The 19,119-nt window shown below is 41.0% G+C and overlaps 1 pseudogene; it reads left to right on the top strand.

Annotated features, from left to right (window-relative positions):
• The first annotated feature begins 590 nt into the window (after positions 1 to 590).
• On the top strand, positions 591 to 1,198 carry LOC147001895 (large ribosomal subunit protein eL29 pseudogene; annotated as a pseudogene).
• Positions 1,199 to 19,119: the final 17,921 nt, after the last annotated feature.

Below are 19,119 nucleotides of genomic sequence, written 5' to 3'. Positions count from 1 at the left end.
GATCTATAGAATGAGGGCCAATAAATCATTGTAAATGCCACAAAGAGTCACTAGGGAAGTCACACAGAGCCACTGTAAGAGTAACACATAGTTAACAAAGAGTAGAGAAGTAATTGTGACAGCATAAAAAAATCATTGTAAAGGTCACCAGTGTGGGGAGCCATTCCAGGCTGTAAACAGGCCAGCCAGATGGAAATCTACTCCAGGCAGTAAACAAGCCCATGTTTGGTGGATGGCCTGCCCTTAATCCTTGATTGGCTGAGCAAGCCTGCCTGGAGAGGTGATATGACCTGTGGTGATTGGTGGGGGCATGGTTGTGGCTGGAGTGGAGAAAAACACTTGTAACCAGAGAGGCTGGGGGATTTTAAGAAAGAAGCTGCTTGAGTAAAACTGCATTAAGAAGAACTGGTACCGTCTTTCTTGCTGGTCGAGTGGGACGCGACAACCAGAGTCTCTATGAGGCTACACACTGTCATGAATACAGAAACATAAATCATGTGTGTCTAAGTTGTGATTGCAAAGCTCATACAAAGTCATTGTATCACAGAGAATCATTGGGAAGAGCATAGAAAGTCATTGGGAGGGGAGCCGCTGGTTACCGTGCAGACATGGCCAAGTCCAAGAACCACACCACACACAACCAGTCCCGCAAATGGCACAGAAATGGCATCAAGAAACCCCGGTCTCAAAGATACGAATCTCTTAAGGGGGTTGACCCCAAGTTCCTGAGGAACATGCGCTTTGCCAAGAAGCACAACAAGAAAGGCCTGAAGAAGATGCAGGCCAACAATGCAAAGACAGTGAGTGCGCGTGCAGAGGCCATCAAGGCCCTGGTGAAGCCTCAGGCCATCAAGCCCAAGATGCCAAAAGGCCCCAAACTCAAGCGGCTGGCTTTCATCGCTCACCCTAAGCTTGGGAAGCGGATTCGAAGCTACATGGCCAAGGGTCAGAGGCTCTGCCAACCAAAGCCTAAGGTCCAAACCAAGGCAGGAGCCAAAGCTCCAGCTAAGGCCCAGGCTTCAGCTCCAGCCCAGGCTCCCAAAGGTGCTCAGGCCCCCAAAGGTACACAGGCCCCTGTGAAGGCCCCATAGAAAAGGCTCCTGCCAGTGTGAAGACAGACGGACTGCTGTGACACACCTCCCCACACACTATTTGCAGATGACCAGTGTCCTATGCTGTTCTTACAAATAAACTCAGGCAAGATTTGTTAAAAAAAAAAAAAAAAAAAAAAGAAAGTCATTGGGAGAGCACACAGATCCTATGTCAAAACAGATCATTGTGAAGGGTGGACTAAGTCATTGTGAGGGCACACAATTTGTTATGAGGTCACTGAGAGTCACTGTGAAAGTCACTTAGAGTTATTTTGAAGGCATAAAACCTCGTAGTGAGTCACACATACAATCTTTATAAAGGTAATGCAGAGTCAGTGTGAGGGCACACAATGTCATGGTGCTGGACATGTGGGGTCAGCAAGAAGGTCCCAGAGTCCTTGTGAAGGTAACCAGTCATTTTAAAACTCACACGGATTTGTTGTGAGTACATTCATACATATTGTTAAGGTCATGCAAAGTAATTGTGGGGACAGGCATACTCATTGTAATGTCACAAAGAAATCACTGTGAGGCACTTAAAATCATTCTTAAGGTCATAATAAGCCATTATAAATGTGACACAACCATTTAAAGGTCTCAAAAACTTATTGTGTCACAATAACATTGTATAGAAAACACACAGAAATTGTGTTGGCAATGACATAAAAAATTACTGAGAGTCCATACAGTATCATTGTGAAGGCACACAAGTCACTATGAGAGTGTCATTGTGAAAGTCAAAGGGTCATTTTGAGTGGTCACAATCTCATTTTGAGTATCACTTAGAGTCACTGTGACGGCAACCCAGGCATGGAGGCATGATAAGGGCACACATATATATGGTCATTTTAGGTCACATAGAGTTATTTTGTGGGTCACAGCAAGTCATTATGAACATCACACAGAATCATTGTGAAGTTCACACAGAGTCTCGTGAGTGTCACACACAATCATTATGATGGTCATAGTGTTAATGTTACACACAGTCATTATGAGGGAAACCAGTCATTGTAACAGAACACAAAGCCATTGTTGAGGTCACAGAGTTACATAGAGGTATTGTGTAGACACAGAGAGTTATTATGAGTACAGAAAGGTCATTGTAACTATATAAGATGTCACTGTGAGTTCACAGAAAGTCATAGAGAGGGTCTCAAGAGCCATTATGAAGGGCAAAGTCACTGTAAGAAAAAAGTCTTTGGTAGTGCATACAAGTTAATGGTAAAGACCCGCAAATTTATTATTAGAACACACCAATTCATTGTGAGGGCAAACATGTCAATATAAGGCTCACAGTAATTCCTCATGAAAGCATGCCACCAAATAGTGAGGGTCATACAGAGTCATAGTGAATATTGCAAATAATTATTTAGAAGGCATATAATGTCATCGTGGGGGTCATACAGAGTCAAAGTGAAGGGTACATGCATTAATTATGAGGACACATAGAATTAGTATGAGTACCATGATAAGTCATATGAAGACCACACAGAAATATTTGAGATCACAAGGAATCGTTGTGAGGACACAAAGTCATTGTTAATGTCAAACTGGGGCTTTCTGGGGGCTCACAGGGACAATATAAGAGCATAAAATCATGGTGTGTACAAAGTATGAAAGTCACAAAATAGCACACAGAGTAATTCTGTGAGCACACAGAATTATTGTTAGGGCACACAGCATCATGATGAGGGTACATTTGTCATTGTGAGGACACAAAAAGCCATTGTGGATCACATAAAAGATCATTGTGAAGATCACAAATAGTCTCTGTGATTGTTACACAAAGGCCAGACCATGTCTGGTCACATGACTGAGGTCCTACAACATCATTAGAGGACACACAGATCATCATAAGGATTCTAAGAGTCATTTGAAGGCAAGCATATTCATGGCAAATGTTATATTGATTAACTATAAGAGCACAAAAGTCACTGTGAGGGCAATTATACTTATATGAGGTCACACAATCATCTGAGAGAAATAGAAACATTCTGTGCTTCCCTGAGATCTGTGTGTGTGTCCCACAAATAATTGTGAAAGTCACACAAGGTTATGGTCACTGTGAAGGTCACACAGAGAAATTGGGAAGTCATTGTGAGGGCATACAATAGCATTGTGAAGGTCAGTGATTGTCATTATACAGACTGACACATCACTGTGAAGTTAGTGTAAAAAATCAGTCACTGTGAAGTCATACAGAGTCATTATGTGGTCAATAGCATCATTATGAGGGTCCAGAAATCATTTTGAGTGCATACAATGTCCTTGTACAGGTCACAGAAAGTCATTGTAAGGTCATACAAACTCCCTGGGAAAGTTACAAAGGTTCATTGTGAATGGCATGCAAAGTCATTATGAAGGAAGACAAAGCCACGTACAGAATATTATGTTAGTGTCTTAGTCAGGGTTTCTATTCCTGCACAAACATCATGACCAAGAAGCAAGTTGGGGAGGAAAGGGTTTATTCGGCTTACACTTCCATACTGCTGTTCATCACCAAAGGAAGTCAGGACTGGAACTCAAGCAGGTCAGAAAGCAGGAGCTGGTGCAGAGGCCATGGAGGGATGTTCTTTACTGGCTTGCTTCCCCTGGCTTGCTCAGCCTACTCTCTTATAGAACCCAAGACTACCAGCCCAGGGATGGTCCCACCCACAAGGGGCCTTTCCCCCTTGATCACTAATTGAGAAAATGCCTTACAGTTGGATCTCATGGAGGCATTTCCTCAACTGAAGCTCCTTGCTCTGTGATAACTCCAGCTGTGTCAAGTTGACACAAAAATAGCCAGTACAGTTAGGTGCTTATAAAGTCATCGTGAAGGCACACTGCCTCACTGTGTGTGCACACAAGTCTAAGAGAAACACAAGCAATATGAAAGGCAAACAAAACTATTTTGAGAGCACACAAATTCATTTTGAGAGCCAAACTGAGTTACTGCAAGGACACAAATTCAATGTATGGGCAAAATTTATCTTGAGGGGACATAAGTTGTAAGTACATAGGATGTCATTGAGGAAGTCACATTGAATCATTATGAATGTCACCATGTCGTGGTCAAATTTCATGTCACTGTAAAAGCACACAAACTCAATGTGAAGTTCACAAAGTATTAATGTGAAAGGTTTATGAAGTCATAGTAAAGGAAGACAAAGTCATGTTAAGGGCACAAATGTCAATGGTAACGGCCCAAAGAGCCATTGTGTGAACATGAAATGTCATTGGACATGTGCAAGTCATATTGAGAGTTACTTAGGTTCATTGTGAAGGTCACACAGGATCATTGGAAGGACACATCACAGAAGTCTTCATGAAAGCAATGACAAGGCATTGTAAGCACCACAGAGATTCACTGTGAAGGTGAAACAAAGCCACTGCTATAGCACACAGTCTCTATGAAGGCAGACAAGTCACTGTGATTGGAAACAAAGTCACAGTGACATCACACAGAGTCTCTGTAAGGTAGCACTGACTTACAGTGTAGGCACATAGAATCACTATGAGGGCACATAAAACATTGTGAGCACTCAAGTTGTCATTTTGAGGTCACACAAAGTCATAGCATGGGTCTCTAAGAATCACTGTGAGGGGTGTACAGCATCCTTGTAAAAGAAAAGAAAAGAAATTATGATAACAAGGGCCCACAAACTCACTCAGAAGATATGACAAGTCACTGTGACAGCATACAAGGTGCTCCCAGTGTCACAGGGCATCAATATGAATGTCAGCAGAGATCATTTTGTCACTGGACATCAATGTGAATGTCAACAGAGATCATTTTGAGGGCACACAATAGATTACTGATGGTCACACAGAGTCATTGTACAGAGACACATTGTGATGGCACACAATGTCATGATGAGAGTCATACAGTGTCAGAGAGAAGGACAAACATAGTCTATCTGAATACATAAAAATGTAGTGTCACCATCAGAATGAATAATTGTGAACACCACACTGAAACATTGTAAAATCCCACAGAGTCATTGTGATAATACAAAAATCTTGTTAAAGTCACACTGGGGTGTTTTAAGGACTCATGGAGTAAAAATAGGGTTACACAATCGTGATGAGGGAATGTGAAGTTATAATAATAGATACACTGAGTCTTTGTGAAGGCACACAGAGCTATTGTGTGGGCACACTTAGTCATTGGGCACAATGTGGAATCCTGGGGGTACACTAGTCATTGTGAAGATACAAAAATATATTGTGAATCACATACAATATTTTTGTGAGAACCATAAAAAGTCATTGTGAGGAGCACACAAAGTCATTATGAGGCTCACACACAGATCATCAGGAGGGTCTAACACAGTCACTGTGATGGTTACACAAAGTAACTGTGAAGGGCACACAAAGTAAATGTGAGGGCACACAACCTCACTGAGAGAGAAAAACAAACAAACAAACAAACAAAAACCCCAACCAACCAACCAACCAAAAGCATTGTGAGAGCACATGGAGTCATTGTAAGGATAAATATATTAATTATGAATGTCACTCAGAGTAATTGTTATGGCATGTAGTCATGGAGGACACCAAAGTGAGTTGTTGTGAGGGTCACAGTGAGACATTGTGAGGGTATACATTCTCATATAAGGCCACATATAGTCATTTTGAGAACAAACAAAAATATTCTTGAGTGTCACAATATGTCATTGTGACCTTAACACAGAATCTCTGTGAAGATCATACAGAGTCATCATGAATGTCATATAACACTTATGAGAGCAGATGAGCCATTGTGAGGGTCCACAAACTCAATGTGTAGGTCAAACTGAATTTCTGTGAGGTCGCATGGAGTCATTGTAAAGGCATAGAGGTAATTATAAGGGCAAAGAAGACATTGTGAGTGAAGAATATGTCATTTTTAAGGACACAAAATGTACATCGTGGGTTACAAGAATCCTTGTGAAGGGTTTCTAAAGACATTAGGAAAAGACAGAAAGATTTGTGATGGCACACAAGTCAGTGATGTGAATGCTCAAAATCATTATAAGGGTAACAAAGATACATGGTTAAGGCCATAAAAAGTCAAAGCTATGGAACACAAGATCATTGTGATGGTACAAAAGTCAAAGTTAGGAGCCTGGAGTCATTTTGAAGTCACAGAATATCATTGGAAGGATATAGAAGTCTTTATAAAGGTGACAGAGAGTCATAATGAAGGTCACAAAGAGTCATTGGGAAGGCACAAATGCTCATATGAAATCACATATGGTCTGTGAAGGCAAGCAGAATCATAGTGTGTGTGACAATAAGTCATTATGAACTTCACTCAGAATCATTGTGACAGTCACCTAGAATCATTGTGAGTGTCACACAGGTTCATTATGAGGGCAGCAGACAAGTCATTGTGACAGTATTCACAGTCATTTTGAAGGTAATATGGAGTCTCTGTGAGATCACACAAAATTATTGTGTGGGTAGAGAGAGTCATTAAATGAGTCAACATAAGACATTATGAGCCCACAAAGGGTCATTCTGAGGTCATACAAAGTCATAGTGTATATCTCAAAGAATCATTGTGGAGCCATTCAAGGTCATTATGAAAAAACCAAAGTTATCATGATGGACACATGTCAATGGTAAGGGCATACAACCTCATTATAGGACACACTGAGTCATTGTGAGAGCATACAAGTAAATCCAAGGGTCACAGAGTGTCATTTCGAACATCACTTAGAGTCATTTGAAGGGCGAATCCTCAAGTACTGAGGATCACATAGAATCACTGTGAAGATCACACAGGAATATGGTGAGGGCACATAGTGGAGTGGTAAGGGTCAGACAGAGTCACAATGAAGGTCACACTTAATCATTATGAGAACACATACATTTATTGTCAGAATCAAAACAAGTTATATTAAACAGCTTATAGAATCATTGTCAGGTCACAGAAAGTTACTGTGAGGATACACAAAGTCATGATGAAAGTCACCCTGGGGCTTTTTGAGGGCTCACAGGATCAATAAGGGTGTACCATCATGGTGAAGGTATAACCAATCATTGTGGATATCACATGGAGTAATTGAGATGGCACACAGAGTCATTGTGTAGGTATCTTACAAGCACACAGTGTCGTTCTAAGGACATACTATCCAATGTGAAGACAAAGAAAGTCATCATATAGCACAGAAACAATTATTTTAATGGTTACAAAGAGTCATAATGAAGGGGCACCAAGCCAGCTAGATGTAATGCATGGTTAATATGAGGGTTCCATAGAATCATTTTGATGGTTAAGCAAAGTCATGATGAAGGTCACCCAAAGTCATTATTAGGGCATATATACTCAGAACATCATACATAGTCATTCTAAAGGCAAATAGAAATGTTCTGAGGATCACATTAACAACATCTCATAGAGTCAATGTGACAGTCACATGGAGTCATCATGAATGTCACATAGTCATTATGAGGGCATACAAGTTATGGTGAGGAGTATTCAAAGTCATTGTAAAAGTCACACAGTCTTTGGAATGGCATTCAGAGACATTGTGTTAGCTGAGAAGACAATATGAAGGCACCAAAAGCTATTGTGATGGCTGCTCAATGATTGTGAGGGTCAGACAGAATTCTTATGAATGTTCAACAAGTCATTGGGAGGGCATATAACATCATTGTAAGGTTCACACAGTCAGTGGAATTATCACACAGAGCCATTGTAGTATCAAACAGTCATTATGAATGCAGACAAGACATTGTGAGGGTATTTAAAGTCAGTGTAAAAAGAGTCACTATGAAATAACACAAAGTCATGGAGAGGGAACACAGGATCACTACGAGGATACAGAAGTCACTTTGAGTACACCCAATGTCACATGAAATTCACAAGCGTATTGACGAACATCATGAAGAGTCATTGCAAAGAACACAAAAATTCATTGGGAGGAACACAAACTCACTGAGAGTCACAAAGATTTATTACAAAGGAAGGAAATAAAACCATTGTAAGGACATACAGGTCAATGTAAGATGACAACAAACTTATTTTAAAGACACACAAACTCATTGTGAGTACATCCGAGTCATTCTTAGGAGCACAAGCAATCAACGTGAAAGTCAAACAAAAGCATTTTGAGGGCATACAAAGTTATTTTGAGCATCACACTGTGTTACTGTGAGGTTGCACATTCAATGTGCTAGCAAAGTCATTTTCATTTACAGAAGTCACTGTAAATCATAAGATGTAGTCGTGAAAGTCATAAAATGTTATTGAGAGTATCACAATGTCATGATAAAGATAACACAAAGTCATCAGGAGGGCACAAACATCAATGTTAAAACCCTACAAAGTCATTGTGAGGTCATACAGTCATTGTGAGATCATACATTATGAGGGCATGGCATTATGAGAACCACAGAGAGTCGATGTGAAAACCACAGAGTCCATTGTAAGGCAGTCTGAGGCTCACTCAGAGTCATTGTGAAGGTCACACAGAGTCACTGAGTGAACATAAACTCATATGAGGTGACTTATGTCACTGTGAGACACATAAAATCATTGGCTGCCTCACAATAAGTCATTGTGAACATCACACTGAGTCATTGTGAGTGTCATACACCGTCATTATGAGGGGAGACAAGTCATTGTGAAGGTCACTTACACTTTCTGTGAGGCCACACAGAGTCATTACGAGGGCACAGAAGATATTGTAAGCGCACAAGATCTCATTATGATGGCACAAAATTTCATAGTATTGGTTATAAAGAATCATTGTGAAGGATACATCATGGTCAGGGAACTCAGTCATTATTGGGGCACAAAAGTCAATGTTATGGGGTCAAAATTCACTGTGAGTCATATAACTTCATTCTGTGGGATGCATTTTTTTATGAGGACATTGGGAGTCATTATGAAGGGCATACAGTCATTTTGAATTATTCAGGGCATTATCAGAGTCACTAAGAATCATTGTGAGGTCATACAGACCTAACTATGTGTGCACACATGTCATGGTGAGGCACCAACCAATCATTTTGATGGTTACACAGTCATTGTGAAGGTCACACAAAGTTATTGTGAACTTCACAAAGAGTCACTGGGAAGAACACACGAAGTCAATGTGTGAGCATACAAAGACATGAAGAACATATAAAGAATTATTGTAAAGAGCATATATACAGTGATGTCTAAGGGGTACAGTCATTATGAGGGCACAAAAGTTGATGTTAGGTGCCATAAAGTCACTGTGATGTCTTATAATGTCATTGTCATTGTGAGGGCACACAAGTCCTTCTGAGAGTCACAGAGAGTCGTTGTAAAGGTCACAGAGTCATTTTTGAGGACACAGCATGCTTTGTGAGTGTATGCAAAGTAATAATGACGGTAACAGAGAGTCATTGTGAGGGTAGACAGAGTCAGGATCTGAGCATTCAACATCGTTTTGTGGGCACACTAGTCACTGTGATGGTCGCACAATTATCGTGATGGCTATACAGAGTTACTGAGGGACACATAGAGTCATTATGAAGGTTTTACAAAGTCACTAAGGGTATCATACAGAATCACTGTCAAGATCACATCAAGTTATTGTGAAAGTATAAAAGGTCATTGTGAGGTCACTTTGACAGCAAAAAACCCTCAGTGTAAGGACAAAAAGACATTCTAGAACACACGGGGCCATCATGAAGGCACACATCATCATTATGAGGGCACACAAGTCTTTGTGCAGTCTCAAACAGTCATTGCAAAGGCTACACAGAATTGTGAAGGTACAAAGTCATTGTGAAGTCACACAAAATCACTGAGGGCATAGAAGATATAGTAATAGTATGAAAAATTCATTGTGATATTCACATATCATTGTGAGGGCATGCAGTTATTTCAAGGGTACACAAACCATTGTGAGGGCACGCAGTTATTTCAAGGGTACACAAACCATTGTAAGGGCACAAAAAGATATTGTGAATGGCATACAGCATCCCTGGGGTGTCACAAAGAGTCATTGTGAGAGGCCTACAAAGACATTGGGAAGGCACACGAGATCATTGTGAACACACACACATCATTATGGTGATCAGAAACTGTCATTTTGAGGGCACATGAAGTCATTTGTGCAGGTTACAGAGAATTGTTATAAAGGCACACAAATTAGTCTGGGGATATAACAAGTCACTGTCACATTTAATTTTGAATACACACCGTCATTATGAAGTTCATACAGGATAATTGTGAGGGCAGTCAGAGACATTTTTAGGACACACTAGTCATTGTGAAGAGCACACAACCATTGTGAAGGTCATAAACGTCACTGTGAATATTAAACACAGTACTATGAAGTTCAGAAAAAGTCATCGTACAGGAACACAAACTCATTGTGAGGGCACATAGTATCATTATGTCGGCCATACAGAGTCATTGTGAGAGTTTGCAGAGCCATTGTGAGGGGTCATAAAGTCACTGTGAATATCACACAGAGTCACTGTAAAGCTAGAGTCATTTTGAAGGTCATACAGAGTTCTATCAGGGTACACAATTTATTGTGAGAGTATATAAACTGATTGTGAAGGTCATTATGGAGGCACACATAGTCATTACGAGGGTACTCATTGTGTGGCACAAAAACACACTGTGAAAGTCACACAGTGTCATTGTGAAGGTCACACTGTCATTGAGTGGTCGTTGAAATTACACCACACAGAATCACTGTTAGGGCACACAGTCACAGAGTCATTTGAGGGTACACAAATCATTATGAAGATCATAAAGTGACATTGTGAAAGTTATATAAAGTCATTTTTATGGCACACAAAGTCATTGTGAGACTATAAAAAGTGATTGATACTGTCACATAGAGTCACTGTATAGGCACACAGAGTAATTATGATGGCATGTATGATATTGTGAGTACACAAGTTGTCACCGTGAAAGCTCCAAAAAGTCATAAAGTGTGAGTGACAAAAATTTATTGTGAACTGTGTATAAAGTCCTGTGAAAGGCTTTGTAATTGTGATGGCACACAAGTCAATGTTACAACCACATCGTGAGGGTAAAAAGGAATTATTATGAGGTGCATACAAGGTCATTGAGAAGGCCCAAGAGCCAATGTTAGGGGCCCCAAAAGTAATTTAATGTCACCCAACATCATTTTGAGGGCATGCAAGTCATTATGATAAAGACAAAAAGCGTCATTATGAATGTCACATAGAGTCACTTTGTGGGCATATGATCACATTATGAGAGTCACTCAGAGTCACTGTGAAGTTCACACAGTTGCTGTGAGGGTACACAATCATAGTGTTAGAGTAATAGTCATACATAATTATTATAATAGCACTTAAAATTATGTGAGCCTCACAATGAGTTCTTGTGAATGTCACACTGGGGGCCTGGAGAGATGGTTCAGTGGCTAAGAACACTATCTGCTCTTCCAGAGGTCCTGAGTTCAATTCCCAGCAACCACATGGTGACTCACAACAGTCTGTAATGGAATTCGATGCCCTCTTCTGCTGTGTCTGGAGACAGATAGATACAGTGTACTCATTAAAATAAATAAATAAATAAATAAATAAATAAATAAATAAATAAATAAATAGATCTTTTTAGGAAGAGAGGTGGGAAATGAATGTCACACTGAATCATTACGAAGGTCACCCAGAATTAATGTGGAGGAAGATAAAACCATTGTGAGGGCATATAAGTCAATGTTAGGTGCCCACACGTTCTTGTGAAGAAACACAAACTCATTGTGAGTGCACATAAGTAATGTGAAAGTCAAACAAATAGATTGTGAAGGCACATCCTCATTGTGAGGATCATGTGCTGCTACTGTGATGGCTCATATTGATTTTGTTGATAAAAAGACTCATTATGAGGGCACAGAGGCCATTGTAAGTGCACAAAATATCACCGTGAAGGTCACACAGTCACTGTGAGCATCATAGAGTCATTGTGAAGACCACATTATGAATGGCCCCCATACACAAATAATCATTCTGAAGGATATACAAAATGATGGTAAGGGAGTAGAAAATTATTGTGAAGGCACAAAAGTCCTTGTTAGGGGCCACTAAGTCACTGTGAGGTCATACAATATCATTTTGAGGATGCACAGGTGATTATGAGGATCACAAAGAGTCATGTTGAAGGTCTTACAATTTCAAAACATACAATTTCATTGTGAGGGTCACTCAGAGACATGTGATACTCACCCAGAGTCAGTGTGAGTACACACATTCTCATTTGAGTATGAGGTCACACGTAATTCTTGCAAGAGTAGAAAGAATCCTTGTGTACATGGCAATGAGTCTGTGTGAACATAATACAGAATGACTTTAAAAATCACAGACTTTGCGAGGGCACACAGAGTCATTGTGATGGCACAAAAGCCATTGTGAGGCCACCAAAAATCATTGTGATAGTAATTAACACATACATTGCGAAAGACACACAAATCATTGTGAGGATGCACAATAAATCATTGAGAAGGTCACACAAGTCTCTGTGAGGCTATAGAGAGTCACTTCATGAGTATACAACATCATAATGAGGGCACAGAAGTCATTTCAAGTATACAATGTGATTGTGAAGGTCACACAAAGTCACTTCAAGTGTCACAAAGACTCATTGGGAAGAATACACAAACTTATTGTGAGATCATATAAGGTCTTTGTGTGTCACAAAAATATCATTGTGAAAGGTGTCCAATCATTGTAAAGGCACAAACTCATTGAGAGGTCATACAGTGTCATTGTGAAATAACACTATTCTTTGTCAGGGTCACAGAAAGTCATTATGACAGTCAAACAGTGTCATTGTGAGGGAACAAAGACAATTGTGAAGGTCATACAGAATCCTTGTGAGGGCATGTGTGAAAAACTTATGCAGACCACCCAGAGTCATTGTGAGGGTACTCAGCCATTATTGTGGCACACAGTTCATTATGAAGGTTGTCACAGAGTCAGTAAAGATCACACAAAGTCATGGTGGAGGTCACACAGTCATTATGATGGCACATAAGTTATTGTGAAGGGCACACATAGATTCATTGTAAAGGTCATGTAGAGTCATTTTTGAGGCCACATGGTCATTGTGAAGGCACACAAAGTCATTGTGGAGACTTGCATTCATTGTACAGTGTTCACAATCATTGTGAAGGCACACATAATGACTGTAAAAGCATGTCGAGTAATTGTGATGGCATCTGTGAGAGCACACAAATATGATCTGAAGGTCATACAGTGTCATTATGAAGGTAACTCTGAGGGTGTACAGAGTAGGGTCATTTTGATGGAACATGAAGTCATTGTGAGAGTCACATGGAGTTATTATGGGAGCACATGGTACTGTGAAGGATACACAGTGTCATTGTAAAGACCACACGAAATCATTGGGAACACCGCAGTGTCATTATCAGGGCACATAGTCACTGTGAAGGCACATAGACCCTTTGTGAAAGCCCTAGGTCATTATGAACGTCATACATAGTCATTGTGAAGACACACTTAGTCATTGTAATGGGACCTATGGCCAGTGTGAGAGCACACAGAGCAGTTGTTAGGCATGCAGAGTCATTCGGAGAGCACAAAATTCATGTGAGGGCACACACGGCATTTTGTGTTATTGTGGAGGCATACAAGGTCATTATGAGAGCATACAAGTTATTGTGAGGATATACCAGCATTGTAAAAGGCACACAGGATCATTCTGAATATCACACAAGCCATTGTGAGGGCACACTGAGTCATTGTGAGGGCCAACAAATCATTGTGAGGGTGTCCAACCATTGTGATGGCCACAAAGTCATTTTGAAGGTCACAAAATCATGGCGAGTATCATAGGCAGCCATTCGAGGATACATGAACACAGCCATTATCTCACACAAAAATCATTGTAAAAACACAAAACATGTATCTTGAGGGCACATACAAAGTCATTGTGAGGCACACACAGTCATTGTGCCACAGTATGTGATTGTGAGGATACGAAGTTATTGTGAGGGGACATTATCACTGTGAATGTCACATAAAGTTACTGTGAATGTCATACAAAGTCATACAGGGTGTCACCAAATTCTAGCTCCTTCAGTTAGAACCCTGTCTTCCCTCACCATTTATGACTATTTGAAATCTTGACTGCTGGTCTGGTTGTGTTTCTCAGGGAGTCAAGCTTCTGGAATGCTCAAATTACCTTGCAATGCTTGACTATCAAGACTTTAATGTGTGCAGGTATGAGTGCACACATACATTTTATGATACATGAATAAAATTTCTTCAAAAAAATCCTGTTGTCCTTCCTTCCTTCCTTCCTTCCTTCCTTCCTTCCTTCCTTCCTTCCTTCCTTCCTTCCTTCCTTCCTCGCTCCCTCCCTCCCCCCTCCCTCCCTTCTTTCCTTCTCCCCCTCTTCCTCCTCCTATTATTCTTGTCCTTCTCCTCCTCCTCTTCTTCTTCTTGTTGTTGCTTCTTTATTTGTTTTTGAGACAGGGCTTCTTTGTGTAGCCCTGACTGTCCTGTAACTCACTTCATAGACCAGGATGGCTTCAAACTCACAGAGATCCACCTACCTCTGCCTCCAGAGTGTGGAATTAAAGGTGTGGGTCACCTTTGACTGGCTATTCTTTCTAAATTTCTTCTTTATTATCTTCAGTCAAGTTCTTAGGTCATTACTAGATTTTGTAATAGTAATGACCTGAATTTATTTTTTAGTGGCAGCAAGCATTGTTAGGTGTCTCTAGTGGGAAGTGGCACTAAATTTTATGAGGAGAGGACAACAGGGTTCCTCCCTAACACTCAAGCCCGACGTTCACCTAGGGTTTCTCATCGAGCCTTTCTCAGAATGGAAGAGACTGGCTTGGCTTCTGGGAAAATGAAAAATCCATCAGTTTTCTGAGAAAAAGAATTCAAAGATGGTGTTCTCACAGGAGGGCTGGTATGTTTTTGTTTTTGTTTTTATTAGATATTTTCTTCATTTACATTTCAAATGCTATCCCAAAAGTCCCCTATACCTCCCCCAACCCTGCTCCCCTACCCACTCACTCCCACTTCTTGGCCCTGGTGTTTCCCCTGTACTGGGGCATATAAAGTTTGCAAGACCAAGGGGCCTCTCTTCCCAATGATGGCCAACTAGGCCATCTTCTGCTACATATGCAGCTAGAGACACGAGCTCTGGGGGGGGGGGGGGTACTGATTAGTTCATATTGTTGTTCCACCTATAGGGTTGCAGACCCCTTCAGCTCTTGGGTACTTTCTCTAGCTCCTCCATTTGGGGCCCTGTGTTCCATCCAATAGCTGACTGTAAGCATCCACTTCTGTGTTTGCTAGGCACTGGCAAAGCCTCACAGGAGACAGCTATATCAGGGTCCTTTCAGCAAAATCTTGCTGGCATATGCAATAGTGTCTGCGTTTGGTGGCTGATTATGGGATGGACCCCCAGATGGGGCAGTCTCTGGATGGTCTATTTCGTCTTAGCTCCAAACTTTGTCTCTGCAACTCCTTCCATGGATATTTTATTCCATATTCTAGGGAGGAATTTTGGGTATTCTAGGTTTCTGGGCTAATATCCACTTATCAGTGAGTGCATATCATGTGACTTCTTTTGTGATTGGGTTACCTCACTCAGGATGATATCCTCCAGATACATCCATTTGCCCAAGAATTTCATAAATTCATTGTTTTTAATAGCTGAGTAGTACTCCATTGTATAAATGTACCACATTTTCTGTATCCATTCCTCTGTTGAGGGACATCTGGGTTCTTTCCAGCTTCTGGCTATTATAAATAAGGCTGCTATGAACATAGTGGAGCATGTGTCCTTATTACCAGTTGGAACATCTTCTGGGTATATGCCCAGGAGAGGTATTGCTGGATCCTCCGGTAGTACTATGTCCAGTTTTCTGAGGAACCACCAGACTGATTTCCAGAGTGGTTGTATAAGCTTGCAATCCCACCAACAATGGAGGAGTGTTCCTATTTCTCCACATCCTCGCCAGCATCTGCTGTCACCTGAATTTTTGATCCTAGCCATTCTGACTGGTGTGAGGTGGAATCTCAGGGTTGTTTTGATTTGCATTTCCCTGATGATTAAGGATATTGAATATTTTTTCAAGTGCTTCTTAGCCCTTCGGTATTCCTCGGTTGAGAATTCTTTGTTTAGCTTTGTACCCCATTTTTTAATGGGGTTATTTGAATTTCTGGAGTTGAGCTTCTTGAGCCCTTTGTATATATTGGATATTAGTCCCCTATCAGATTTAGGATTGGTAAAAATTCTTTCCCAATCTGTTGGTGGCCTTTTTGTCTTATTCACAGTATCTTTTACCCTACAGAAGCTTTGCAATTTTATGAGGTCCCATTTGTCCATTCTTGATCTTACAGCACAGGCCATTGCTGTTCTGTTTAGGAATTTTTCCCCTGTGCCCATATCTTTGAGAGTTTTCCCCACTTTCTTCTCTATAAATTTCAGTGCATGTTGTAAGAGAATAACAACTACCTACTTTCATTGCCACTACCATGAAGGGTTCTGCAGTTCAGTTTGCCTGTCCCCTTTTTACTTGGGGAGGTACTATCTGATTTTTTTTATATTAATTTATAACCAGTGAGCCTTGTGAGTAAAGTTCAAGTTGATCACATCCATCATCTTGAAACTCAACTCTGTTCTAGGAATTTCCAGAGTCTTCTGTTGTACCTGCCAGATTTCTGTATGTTCTGGCATGTGACCTTATAAATACAGCTTGCTTCATTAGGTCACATCTTAGCCACAGGAGAGTTCCAGGGATTCTCTTCCAAGGCTTGAGCAGGCTGGGTATTATAACCTCCTGTTGGCATCACCTTCCTTGTGATTGATGGCTGCTTTCAAACTAGCCTTGCTAAAATACTTGAATTTTTAAAAAGTTTCCAACAGCAACCCTTCCTCTGTACCTTGGGAGATCTTCTGAAGTCAATTTCAGTGACTAGTCAATGGAGGCAGACTCTACACTGCCCTTCTCATTACCAGTGCTCGTGGCTCTGTTTTTCTGTTTGGTTGACTTTTAAATTGGTTATTGTTGTTTGGAGAAGGGATGTCTCATCATGGACTGGGGGATGGCCTTCCTCCCGTGGCCATCCTCCTGCTCGGCCTCCCAAGTACAATACAGACGTGTGCTGCGTATCCAGCTTGCTTTGCTTAGGGATAGTTTAGTTCATGCAGACCTACCAGAACTTTCCTTACCTGGGTGATTAATAAAGCCAACAGAAGATCTATAGAACACCCAATGGCATTTATTTATTTATTTATTTATATCCTTAGTATTTATTATCATATGCACGTGTGTTCCTGGGGCATGTGTGTTGTGAGCATTTGTATATGTATGGATGTGTATGTGTGGAGGTCAGAGAGCATCTTTGTGGAGTTGGTTTTCTTCTTCAACCTCCATGTGGGTTCTGGGGATTTAACTGAGGTTTGCAGGCTTGCACAACTAGCCCCATTACCCGTCGGATTGCCTAGCATGGCTTCTGTCTTAGTTACTTTTTCTTGGCTGTGATAAAACACCATAACCATGGCAATTTATATTTAGCTTATGATTTCAGATGATTAAATCTGATGGGGCAAAAGAAGAGCTAAGAGCATATATCTGAGAGAGAGAGAGAGAGAGAGAGAGAGGGGAGAGGGGAGAGAGAGAGAGGGGAGAGGGGAGAGGGGAGAGGGGAGAGGGGAGAGGGGAGAGGGGAGAGGGGAGAGGGGAGAGGGGAGAGGGGAGAGGGGAGAGGGGAGAGGGGAGAGGGGAGAGGGGAGAGGGGAGAGGGGAGAGGGGAGAGGGGAGAGGGGAGAGGGGAGAGAGTGGGGAATAGCATGACGTCTTTTGAAATCTCAAAAATCCACCTTGGTAGCACACGTTCTAACTCTTTCCAAGTAGTTCTATCAACTGAGGACCAAGCATTCAAACAAATGAGCCTACAGGGTTATTCTCATTCAAATCACCACATTCCATCTCCTGGCCCCTGCAGGCTCATGACCATACCACAGTGCAAAATGCATTTAATCAAACTTCAAAGTTCCCATAGACTTTTATGGTCTCAACATTCTTTCAAAGTCCAAAGTGTCTTCTGAGACTAGTGGCATCTCTTAACTGTAACCCCCTGGTAAAACAAAAGGCAGATTATATACTTCCAACATACAATGCACAGAAGGGGGCATAGTGAAAAATATTGAATGAAAGCAAGACTGAAACCCAGCAGGGAAAACTCAATCCTATAACCAGGTCTGATGTCAAATAGCTCAGATGGTTCTGCCATTCCAGTTCTGCTGACTGTAACACAGGTCTCTCTCTTAGGCTGGTCCCGCCCCCTTGTATGGAGCCCTCCCTGGTAGATATCTCATGGCTCTGGCACCTCTAAAGTCTTGAGGTCTCAAATGAAATCCAAGCCACACTTTCACCGCAAGGCTTCTCGGGGCCTTTGTGCAGGGACTCCTCTGCCACATGCCCAACCTCAGTGTTTTCCTTAACTGCAAACGAAGATCCCACAACTCCTTTATTTGTGTATCCTACGTGACTCTGAAGTCAGAACCACATGGACGATACTGCCAAGTTTGAATACCAACTTGGTATCGCTGCATCACATTTGTCAAGAGCTAACAAGAAGAAGCTATAAACCTGCAGGTGATCTTCCTCAGATGGGTCCACCTTGAAGTAAAATCTATGACAGATTTGCTCCAGTAGGCAAGACTCAGGAGAAATCCACTTTAAGAAAGAATTCCTGCTAGTAATATGCCTTTCCTGTTATTAATAAACATATATAACAATCTCTAGGTATTAGCCCACCCTTTTGAGCAGACCTCTGCAGACCTACAAAGATGTACTATCTTGTAGTGATGCTATATAGACAAATAGATAATAATTCTATAAAATTCCTGATTTGATTCAAATAATTTTATGAAGAATTTAGACATGGTTTTAGTTGCTAGAAAGCTGTAATAAAGTTAGACTCAAGAATAGAATGTGCCCACTTCTCAGAATAGTAAGTAAAGGCTGTATGATAAGAAATACAGTGAGCTTTCATAATCACACTAAAAAGAGAAATAGACTTGGGACAAGTTTGTATTCTTCAAGCA

The sequence above is a fragment of the Mus caroli genome, unplaced genomic scaffold (assembly GCF_978045245.1).
Source record: "Mus caroli unplaced genomic scaffold, Mus_caroli_1 scaffold_12, whole genome shotgun sequence".
NCBI lineage: Eukaryota > Metazoa > Chordata > Mammalia > Rodentia > Muridae > Mus > Mus caroli.
Note: the sequence above shows the minus strand (reverse complement) of the source record. Positions and strands in the feature narration are given on the sequence as shown.